We start from the raw sequence: 10,629 nt of genomic DNA, 5'->3' as shown, positions 1-10,629 counted from the left end.
TTATCGGTCGGATTTATAAAACTCTTAACACCATGTTTAATGTAGTTTTGTTTCAGTAATAACTGGAGTTTGTAAATTCCAAATTTGACAATAAACTGCCTATGAAGTACAGTTCAATTCCTAATAGAATAAATGTTTAAGTGAATTTCAATCAAATTTAATTTTATTGCTTTAGTTCTTCTGAAGAAAGCTCTTATTTTATTTTTTATATGCCATTATCAAAAACCAAATTAAAGATAATTTTTTTATGAGTAAACTGATCAAAATTAACTTAGTTGCTAAAGCGTGAAAAATCAGACATGTCTTTTACAACGCTTTGCGTGTATTGCCCTCATTACACTTGTTTGTATTTGGTACATTTAAAAAACATGAAATTGATTTGAAATTACCAAAGAATAGTATAACCAATAAAATGTAATAAATTAAATTATATTATCTCCATTTGATAATAGACGAATAAAGTGAATCTTTAGTGTAACAAATTGGATTTGTCACATATTTTTTTTTAGAACTCTAATTATGTTAAGGAGTCTATGGCTAGGTCATGATTATGATGGGGTTTCCACCTGTCAGGAAGATATATGATTAAAAGTTTATGTGGAGCGAGATTTTTTTGGAGCAATATATAATCGAGAGCCAGAACATCCAGTTTTAAAGTATAATCTCTCCTAAAGGTAAGAATACATAAAACGTTCGTAGAGGAACAAATGAGTTTTAGGTTGACTTAGTTCGATTTTGGCCCTTTTTTGGCCTTTGTTTTTTTACAAAGAAGCTAGCCGATGGCTTATGTCAGTCAAAAAAATCTCTTTATGTACTTCGAACTAACTCAAAAAAATTTAATGCAAACCCAAAGCCATGAATTTTTTCTTTTAGCCGCATGTATGATAATGAAGGCATACGTGAGTATATGTGTAATGCAGTATATCCTTTACACACAAACATTCTTAACGATCATAGTCAATGGTAAGGGTGTAATTGAATACACAAACTTATTGAGGAAATAACTACAGAAAATGTATGAAAACGAATATTGTTGGGAATACACTCAAAACTTTGCAAAAAAAAAAAAAAAAACATACAAATTTACAAATTCACGCTTTATTTTTATACCCACCACCGTACTATGGAGGGTATATTAATTTTGTCATTCCGTTTGTAACTCCTCGAAATACTCATGTCAGACCCAACAAAGTATATATATTCTTGATTAGGGTAAAATTTTAAGACGATTTAGCCATGTCCGTCCGTTTGTTTGTGTCTGTCTGACAGTCTGTCTGTTGTAATCACGCTATCTTTCGAACAAATTGAGATAGAAGGCTAAAATTTCGCACACATGTATATTTTGCCAGTAGGCAGGTTATGTTAGTAAATGGGTCATGTAGGTCCAAGTTATCATATAGCCCCCATATAACGGTACCTCCCGATATTTGGTATTTTGATGATTTAAGCGACATTATTCACCGGAATTGTTTCGAATTTGCTATTTGAAGTTCGTAATGGATACTACAGATTAAGACAGAAAATTGTCTGTACAGGTCCACGTATACGTGTAGCCCCCATATAACGGTAACCCCGATATTCAGTATTTTGATTATTTTAGCGACATTATTCACCGGAATTGTTTTAAATTTGGTATTTGAAGTTCGTAACGAATACTACAGTCTATGAGAGAAAATTTTTTTGTGCAGGACCAGGTCTTCGTATAAGCCCCATATATCAGTACCTCTCTAAATTCGGTATTTTGACGATTTTAGGTACAATACCCACCGAAATTGTTTGAGATGTGGTATTTGAAGTTCTTAATGGATGCTACAGCCTGTGACAGAAAATTGTCTATGCAGATCCGGGTCTTCGCACAGCTCCGATATAACAGTACCTCCCTATATACGATATTTTGATGATTTTTGCTACATTATTCACCGTTTATTTCAAGTTTCGAATTTGAATATGGTAATGGCTTATGAAAAACAATGCCTATGTATGTCCAAGCCGTATAGACCGCAATATAACGGCTATATTCGGTAATTTTTAAATTTTAACAGGATTTTTTAAAGATTTTATTATTTGAAAATTTTCAAATTCGTTCCAAATGTTGGTATTCAAGATTCGGCCCGGCCGAACTAACTGCTTTTTAACTTGTTACTATTTATCTACACACAACGTATGAGAATTGAAAAAAAAAAACTAGTCTTATCGTCAATGACAGAATCGAGCAAGAATTGTGTTTCTAATCAATTTAATAACAAATATCTACTTCAAAACCCTTCTGGTTTGGTAAGTTGATGGTAGAATTCACCCTTTTAAACTTCCAAACACTTTTGTGAGTGAGTCTATGCTCAGATAAGAAAAACGGCAAAAATTGTATTTCTCCTGGAAAAATAAAACAAAAAGAAGATTTGTCTTATACATCATTATGTGTTCATCGTTTACAACGGTTGTTGCTAATAAAAAATCAAACTAAGTTTTCACTAACAAATTTACTCCGAACAAAAACATCTTCGTAATAATTTTCGTTCACTATTCATAAAGGCCAACTTTTAACAAACAATAGTAATATATTGAAAATTTTTTTGGATCTATTGCTCACTGTTGAAGACCGGGTCTCTAACACAACAGACCAGCAGAGGCAAAATTGTCAAAAATATTTCTTCCCTACTTAGGCAATTAGTTTGTAGGATTATCCAATATTTTGTACAAAGTGTCTGATAACCCAAAAGTACAGTAAATGAGACTGAGGAAAAAAAAACAATTTTGACAGTTGAATTGCTGACCATTTTCCTACTCTTGATGGAAAAATTTACTCAATAATAATCATCACTTAATATCAGCTGATTGAAAAACAGCTGTATTGCTGCGGATGCAAAAATGTTTACAAATTTCAGCCAAAAATCTATTTATGTTTAGAACTTTTCAGAAAATAAGCTTTCAATCTTGTGTTATAACATTAATTAATCAATTTATCACTGTAAAAATTATGATTTTGATTCAAATTTTAAAAAAATGTAAAGGTGTAACGCTTTCATTTTTTCGAAACGTCTGTTTTCTTGAAAATGTTATTGAATGTTGCTTATTGACATTTTACATATATTAGACGCTAAGGAGAGAGAGAATTCTCTCTGTTAACTTTACTGATCAATTTTTACAATAATAGAAAATATATCGCTCATGCCTAACATAAAAGTACGTAATTCGAATTAATCAATTCTTACTGGTGAGAATATATAGGCGTATTACCAATGTCATTGTAATGTACAAATGTACGCATCACTTATACGCACAGTGTAACCACAACACTAATCACTGCACAATGAACACAGAATATGCAAGAATCATATAATTTAAAAAGATTAAATAGTTCTTAATACTATTTTCCGACTTCATTTTTGTTATTAGTTGTTTAATAACAAAATAACTCAGAAATTCTAATTTATGAACGCTCGGTGTGTAATTTGGGGAACAATGAAATTATTCAATATTTTGTGCAGGAAAACCAGGAATTTCGAAGCATGCGTTTATGCATCTTCAACTGCTGGGTTAAATCAATTCATCTGTCTCCAGATTCAATTTGATTGGTTGATCTATGCTTATAGAAGTGCAAAACTGGCCAAAAACGTACGTTAACGGATCTGGTTACGATAAAATTGTCAGAGGTATGTTCGAGCAGTTTCTGACATTTCTGTTTCTGATATCTGGTATCAAATATCATTGTTGTGGAGTGCATGTGAGGGACTTGAAATCAAAAATTGCCAAAATTCAGTACATTTGGACTGATAATAACCACTTGGTACACAATTCACTCAAAATCGGTTGAAGATATATATGGGAGATATATATAAATTTGAACCGATTCTCACCATTTCCAAAAAGGTTCGTCCTTGGGCCAAACAAAAATGGTTTGGAAAAATTTCATATAAATTGTATAATAAATCCGACCTGAATTTGTTCGCAAAAATACATGGACTGACAGACATACGGACGGACTGACATGAAAGTCCTCAAAAGTAACTATGGGTCTATTTCGCTTCCTTCTCCTTGTCACAAACAAATGCACCAAGATATTATACCCTTACCACTATGTGATGTAGGGTATAATGAAAGATTTTTAGCAACTTGTATGCACACATATACATATATAAAACATATGTTTCTACACCATGCAAAACGTGTAAGAGCTTTACAATATAATACGTGATATTCAGTATAAATATGTAGGTTAAAATGAGAACTCAGTTTCACAAAAAAAGGACCACATATTCAAGAACTTTCCCGCCAATAGAAGAATACAAAATACAACTTGTATTCGAATTGTCTGCAATCCTATGTGTCTTACAATTTCAAGCCAACATTCAAGATATAACTGAAAGCTGAAATGAAAAGAGGGAAAAAACGTTTTGCATTTTTCCAATCAACAACTTTGTAATTTGGATAGTTTAGTCTCTCATATCAGATTTCATTCCAATCCTAGCAAATGTATGCCTAGTTGCAGCAAGCGATTCTCCCAAGTTCTTTTACAAATGCAGGTCTGCTGCATATATGTCTTTAGTTCTCATACATTTGATTCAATATTTTAAAACTCCTTAATGCTTTTCCTTAATAATGTGTCTCACTTTCGTTCTGATGTCGATTTGCATACGGGATTTTGGCAAATCGACATACGAATACCCGCATAGCATTTTCTTAAAAATATTACTATTAAAAATGTACATGTGGTTGATTACATTAAAAAATATATATTTGTGGAGGCAAAAAATTACGAATAAACGAAAATAGAAATTGAATTTCAAAATGAAATCGACGAATTCATTCCAACCAAATTCTCCCATTCTCTATTTAAGTAGCTCAGACCCACATAACGCTGTATACAATAAAACAAAACCAAGGTTTTAAAGATGTTGATTGTACTCATCGCTATTTTAATAGTATGATTAAGAGAACTCCAAATATTTCCGTGGATAGAGCTGGAAAAGGGAAATAGTTTACACCATTCATTAACTGTTTGTTTATTTTATTGTGTTTTATTAACGTTTGCTGTAGTTGCGGAAATAGGCAATGTGTACATGGAGTAGTAGTTAAAGATAACTTCAATAAAAGGGAAATAAAAAGCACTGTATTGTTCATATTTTTAAGGTTAAACATGAAAACAGATTGCAACAAATAAAACAACAAGTAAAAAAGCAGTAAGTTCGGTCCGAACTTTGAATGCTTTACACCATTTGAAACGAACTTTTCAAAAGAATAAAATCCATTAAAAATTCCGTTAAAATCTTTAAAATATCGAATGTAGCAGTTATATTAGGTCTATGCGAGGATGTGGACCTGCATTTGCAACTTTTGTCATAAGCCATTACAATACACAAATGCGAAAATTTAAAAAAAAAATAATTCGGTGAATAAAGGAAGGTACCTTTCTTTGGGGGCTGGGTGGACCTGCACAGACATTTTTCTCTCATGCGATGGAGTATCCGTCACGAACTTCAAATTCTAAATTTGAAACAATTCCGATGAATAATGTCGTTGAAATACCGAATATCGGGAGGCACCGTTCTATGGAGGCTATACGAAGACGTAGGCCTGCGCAGACACAAAGTTTGAAATATTTTCGATGAATAATGTCGCTTAAACCGCCAAAAGACTGAAAATAGTTAGGTACCATTATATGGGGACTATACCAAAACGTGATCCTACATGGCTCATTTTCAATACCAAAAGTCCTGCAGGAATAATATAAATGTCGACATAGAATTTTATGCTGATGAAAAATATATATACACTGTGGGGTCTAAAATGATAAAATTAATATACCCTCCATACTATGGGGGAGGGTATAAAAACAATAGACAAAAAGATGCAAACTGGTGCTGTGGGACGCTATTCTGGAAGGATGTTTCAACCTAGGTAGAACTTTTTTTTAAGGAAAATGTTTTTGGTGTAGTATTACTATTACTTTTGAGGTATATGTTCTCTTTGTGTTCGGGACGCAACTGTGACAGGGTGCCACGGTGCCACGATACAAGGATTGTATTGAAATAAAGTACTGTAGCAGAGATTCAGGTAACGGTTTACCTCTGCAACATCAGCAAACTTTTTGCAGAGAAATCTTTCAGATGGTATAATGATTTTTGTCACATCACTATAATATATCTTTAACAAAATAGAATATGCAACATTTTTTTTTTTTTGCAATGCCTGAGAAAAGTTTAATATTTGTAGTATTGGATACTCATCACTAAAAATTTAGGCTTTAGATAGGATAACGTTTACATGCTTTCTTTATTTGATATGTGTTCTATTTCAAAATTATTTTGTATATAAGTCAAATAATTGCAATGTACAGTTGTAGGTTAATACATAAATTTTAGAAACTCATATTATCACAACATTATTTTTACAGGAATTTTAATATGAGCACAATTTATTAATAAGTCATATTTTTGCGAATATTGCGCGATTTATTAAAAACTTTGTCAATATTCGCTAGCTTAGTTCGATTTGCCCGATTACGCTTGCCTCTACTAGCTGATTTCGAAACAACTTCTCCCTTACCAAGTATTATTTAGTTTGAAAGTAACATTTTAAATTAATTACTACCACAGGTTCTCTTTTCAATTCTTTGAGTGACATTGAAACATCTTTCAAGATCACTTCATTATATCCATCCTTTTTCGCATTCCTAAAATAAGGTCATTGTCAAGATTGTATAGTGAAATCTCATTTAAATAACATTCCGATTGACAAGTAATAATAACTTTGATATAGAAAGTGAGGTATACGCTTTGTAGACCATTGCCTCTTCAGCCTAAAGGATTGTAAACTGTAAACGGAAACACAACCACCAATGTATCGAAAATGCTATTGACATTTCAAGAAAATGGAAAATAAACATTGTGAAAAGTCAAGAGCCAAAAGAGTAATGAATTAAACTGAAGTCCATTAAAAACTCTTGTCAAATGGGAACCACTGCCGACAGTTGTTACTGAGTTTCAAAGAATTGTTGAAAAGGGAAATGACAACAAGAATTTCTTCGGAAATAATAATCGTGTTCGAATGTTGTGTGACAAAAAATTGAAGTTCTTGAAAAAGTTTTGTAAGTCATTTCAATGCAATTCATTCATTCAACACTCCTTTTGACAGTGAAGAAAGTGATTAACGTTGCGGTCCGTTTGCCTTATTTTCATCCAAACTATATTCACAAAAATTAATGACCCAGTTATAATTGGCAATACTTACATTTCGTCTTAATGAATTTGGAATTATTGAAAACATTTATTTATTTTGTCTGCTTGTATTGAAATGAATTGAATGGAAAACTAAATGAATTAATATCGGTTTAACGTGAATATTTTAAGGCTGAAAGAGTAAATATAGTTTGCGACTTGTTCAACTTTCTCCCTAGTTATTATATAATAAGATTGACACTGTCTTCATTAATCTCCATTTGTTTGGGGACTACAGAAAAGTTTTTTTAAAGATTCGTCACTTGCCTTCCTTTTAAATAAAATCACGAAAAAAGAGATATCATTGCAAAAATTCTAAAATCGGGAAAATCGAGAAAAAATTTCAATGAAATCGAATTTTAAAGTAGACAGTAATTCTATTGTCAAACATGGAGAGGCCCTTTAAACATTTTCTGTAAAAAATTAGGGAACCAGATGTTTTTCTTTTTATACCCTCCACCATACTATACTATTCATTTTGTCGTTCCGTTTGTAACTCATCAAAATAATGATCTTAGACCCAACAAAATATATATATTCTTAATCAGCGTAAAATTCTAAGACGATTTAGCTATGTCAGTAGTCAGCTCAAGTTCGTAAATGGGTCATGTAGGTCTACGTTTTCATATAGCCCCCATATATCGGTACCTCACGATATTCGGTATTTTGATGATTTTAGCGACATTATTCACCGGAATTGTTTCAAATTTGGCATTTGAAGTTCGAAATGGATACTACAGCCTGAGACAGAAAATTGTCTGTGCAAGTCCACGTCTTGGTATAGCCCCCATATAACGGTACATCCCAATATTCGGAATTGTTTCAAATTACGTATTTAGAATTCGCAATGGGAACTACAGTCTGTGACAGAAAATTGCCTATGCAGGTCTGATATTACACGTTTGGTGCACAATAAAAAGCAAATCGGACGAAGATATATATGGGAGCTACATCTTAATTTTGACCGATTATCTCCAATTTCAATAGGGTTCGTCCTTGGGCCAAACAAATGATATGTGCATAATTTCATCTGGATAGGGCAATAAATGCGAACTGTACTTGGTTTACAAAAATAAATGGACAGACGGACGGACGGACATGCATAAATCGACTCAGAATGTGATTCTATGCAGATCATCAAAAGGAACTATGGGTCTATCTCTATTCCTTTTGCCTGTAACAAACAAATGCACAAAGACATAATACCCTGACCACCTTGTGGTGTAGGGTATAAAAAAAGTAGAAAAGCTGTGAGTTCGGCCGGGCCGAACTTTGAATACCCTCCACCATTTGGAACGAATTTGGCAATTCTCAAAAACAAAAAATTCCGTTAAAAATTCTGTTAAAATCTTAAAAATACCGAATGTAGCTGTTATATTACGGTCTATACGACGACATGAACCTGCGTAGGTGACATTTGTCAAAAGCCATTACAATATTCAAATGTAAAACTTAAAAAAATCGGTTATAATGTCGATAAAATCAAAATACAGAATATCGGAAGGTACCGTTAAATGGGGGTTATACGAAAACGTGGACCTGTACAGACAATTTTCTGTCGTAGGCTGTAGTATCCATTACGAACTGTAGTATCCATTACGAACACTAAAATCATCGAATATCGGGAGGTACCGTTATATGAGGGCTGTACGACGACGTGGACGTGCACAGACAATTTTCTGTCATAGGCTGTAGTATCCATTACGAACTTCAAATACCAAATTTGAAACAATTCTGGTGAAAAATAAAATCATTAAAATGCAAAGACAATTTTCTGTCTTAGGCTGTGGTATCCATTATGGACTTTCCGGTGAATAAATTCGCAAAAATCATCGGAGATTTTATTTTTTGAAAATTTCCAATTTCATTCCAATGGTGGAGGGTATTCAAAGTTCGGCCCGGCCGAACTTACTAATTTTTAACTTGTTAATATTTTAATATATTTAACGATCTCCTTTCTCAAATTAGTTTTGTCTACCATCCACATCAAAATAATTTCGATTGTGATCGATTTTTCTTCTTTTATCATTTTATTTGTGCTAAACTTAAATGCTTCGTTCTTTAATTTCCTCATTAAACTTTTTTCATTTCCCCACTCACTTCCACACGCATTATAGTAGCATAGTTTCTTTGCTTTCTTATGTTGCCACAAACAATGTTATATAAAGTAGTTGTAGCCATTTTTCTTCAAAATCCTCTATTTCCTATGGTTAAGACTGTGGTTCGGATTTCCATTCATTGCCAAAATGGCTATTTAGTTAAAAGCTTCTTTGAAAATTTCTTAGTTTGGAAAAACGGTGTAAAAATACATTGTTTAAAAGGCGAAGAAATAGGTTAGTTCTACTCTTTGGTGTTAATTTCAGCAGAAGTCGTAGTCTATTGTTTTTTTTTAATATTTCACAGCCAGTACATCTGTTCAAAGGGTTTTGGGATGTTGTTTGTTTCACATAACGGGTAATACCAACAATTGCTGTCATGCACATAAAATTAGAGGGGCAAAATGCGATGTAGCTCCACTTTTTATAGTTTTAGGTGCTTACTTTCTCAATGTTTGCAATAAATCGCATTTTAAACAATGGGTTCTGTTTCTCATTTTGCTTTCTTATTCTTGAGTTGTTATCTTTTCTTCCTCTTCCAAAATCTGAAAATACTTCTTTTATCTGATTTATGTTGACAACATCAGCAGCAATGCTGCTGTTAAAATTTTACAAAAACCATTTTAATTAAATTCAAGTCCAAAAGTCAAAAGTTTTCTTTCTTAGATAGTTATAATGGAGACAACGCAAGATTTAAGTGTTTTCTAGAGGGAAACATAAAATGGCTCACTGTGCAGCAATAAAAAATAGTGCACGCTTATGAATGGCACTGCAGGAAATGGCGTTAAAAGAGCTTTCTAAAACGCTATTACTTTGCAAAACCGATCGTGGAAAATTAGAGAAAAATTGATTTTTATTATTTTTCAAAAGTTATCAACGAGTCCCACTGTTCGAAAACTAAAAATAGTGCAAGCTCATGGAATAGCACGTTGGAAAGCCCATGAGGTGTACTTTCAATATATAAACACTCCTGAAAGATTTTCCCTAAAATCAAGTGTTTTCTAGAGGGAAACATAAAATGGCCCACTGGGCAGCAAGAGCTTTCCGTATTTATGAGAGAACATCCAGGCGTTTCATTCATCTTTTGCGTTATTTGACTCATTTTAGAAATGTACCAAAAATATCAATAAATGAAAACAACTTGTCGTCTGTAATTTTGAATAATTCTGACAGGAAGCGGGTATAGCCTTAAGGCTGTATTTCTGTAGTTTTACGAAGCTGTTCTACCTCCTTATTGCACCATGGTATAATCTGCGCACATTACCAAACTATCGCTAACATCGGTGCTTTTCTCGATAGTCTGGAAATGTGCCATTCAA

This window comes from Musca domestica, unplaced genomic scaffold (genome assembly GCF_030504385.1).
Source record: "Musca domestica strain aabys unplaced genomic scaffold, Musca_domestica.polishedcontigs.V.1.1 7, whole genome shotgun sequence".
In the NCBI taxonomy this organism is placed as follows: Eukaryota; Metazoa; Arthropoda; class Insecta; order Diptera; family Muscidae; genus Musca; species Musca domestica.
The sequence above is the reverse complement of the archived record's forward strand: the minus strand, read 5'-3'. Positions refer to the sequence as shown.